Source organism: Eublepharis macularius, chromosome 10 (assembly GCF_028583425.1).
Source record: "Eublepharis macularius isolate TG4126 chromosome 10, MPM_Emac_v1.0, whole genome shotgun sequence".
Classification (NCBI taxonomy): Eukaryota; Metazoa; Chordata; class Lepidosauria; order Squamata; family Eublepharidae; genus Eublepharis; species Eublepharis macularius.
Window position 1 is genome coordinate 437,086 of NC_072799.1, and position 2,010 is coordinate 439,095.

Consider the following 2,010-nt stretch of genomic DNA (forward strand, 5'->3'; position numbering starts at 1 on the left):
GCCAGTGGGAGAGATGACCAATATGCGAATCACCCCCAGCTCTCTCTGTTTCTCCTTAACAGGTGAGTCAGGAGGGCCTGTGGAAGTCCTGAACAGGGGGGACGGGTAGAATGGGGGACGGGTAGAATGGGGGCCAAGAAACCAAATCTCGGTCCAGACTAGACTGAGATGCTGTTGGTCAGTGGAGAAACTGCTTGGGCCCAGCAGAGCCAGCCTGCCCTGGGGGGGGGGGCTGTACCCCCCTGGAGCTTGGGGGGCTGCTGGATGCTGTCAGGCTGGGGGCTCAGAGATCTCCTCTGTGGCACATAGATCCTTTCGTCAGCTATGGCTGCTTTGCCAGCTATAGCCATTCCGCAAAAGATGTGATCTGGCCAAGCTCATCCACGCTCTGTTGATGTCAGCCTACGGAAAACAGGATATGTTGAAGCTGACTCCCCCCTTGCAGCAAGAAATCCAAGCTCTCTTGAGTCAAGGTCTTTTTTTTTATTGAGAAATCATAACTAAAGCGTCTATATGTCCATAGGTTACACAGAAGCAATTAAAAGCATCTGGCTGTACACAGAACTCTTGCTGAGAGTGACGTATGGAATGTCTGCTACAAAGTTCCAGTCCCTCCCTGTGAACCCCCCACCCCACCCCCAGCTGGGCCTAGTCAGTGGGAGAATAGGAAGGAACCGTCTCAAGGCCTCTGGTGAGCCAGCCGAGAGAGAGAGAGAGAGAGAGAGAGAGAGAGAGAGAGAGAGAGAGAGAGAGAGAGAGAGAGAGAGAGAGAGAGAGAGAGAGAGAGAGAGGATGATTGCAAATGAGGGGAAGATGGAGGGACTGTGGGCAACAGGCCTGACAGCTGACTTCCAGTTTAGATTCCTGAGATGTGCTGACTGTGGGGCTGCCTTTGACTATGGTTTGGAAACTTCCATTGGTCCTAAATGCGTGGATTAGGCTGCTGCTGTCAGGGGTAAGTTCCAGGGATCTGTGTTGGCAACCCATCTGTTTTGGGGCATGTGGAGGTAAAGAGGGATCCCAGTGGGTGGGGGGGACCCCCCTGCTGAGGCCTCAGAGGCTGCATTTGGTCAAGGTAGCTCCTTAGCATCCAAATATACGCTTACACACTTAGCACAGGATGGGTAGCCGTGTTTGTCTGTAGCAGTAGAAAAGAGCAAAAGTCCAGTCGCACCTATAAGACTAACAAAAGTGGAGGTAGGGTGTGAGCTTTTGTGAGCCCCAGCTCACTTCTTTGTTAGCATGCTACAAATCCCCCTCCCTCCCATCTCTCGGCTGTTTTGTATCTGGTGGTGCCAAAGAACTTCTTGTTCCAGCTGAGACCTTCATGGATTGGAGGCCACTCTGCCAGGTGCCAGGAGTCGGTCCTCATGATGCTCATGAGGCAGCCATTTTATGTAAGAGGCACTGGATGTTGGCCCTTCAGCCCATTGCTACAGGACACCAGCTTTTCTCAGAACAGACCTATTCTTCTTTCCCATTTCATTGGGTTACAGAAACTGGGAAGCCAGTTTGGTGTACTGGTTAAGAGCCGTAGGACTCCAATCTGGAGAACTGGGTTTGATTCCCCACTCCTCCACCTGAAGCCAGCTGGGTGACCTTGGGTCAGTCACAGCTCTCTCAGCCCCGCCCACCTCACAGGATGATCGTTGTTGTGGGGATAATAATAACATACTTTGTAAACCACTCTGAGTGGGCATTAAGTTGTCCTGAACGGCGGTATATAAATCGAATGTAGTAGTAGTAGTAGTTGTTGTTATTACATGGAACCTACATCACCTTACCAAAATCCTCTGATTTGTCCCAGCCAATTGTCTGACATGAATTACTCTCTGAACTTAAGACTGCTTCTCATGCATACAAATGCATCCAAGTGCTGTACTTTCCATTCTTCACATTGGATTCTGAATATCCATTCAAGATTTTTTTTTTAAAAAACCCTTCAAGAATGGAACAGCAAGATACTGCAAATATAAAACAAAGCGTGAATTGCCTCCCTCTCAGATAAGG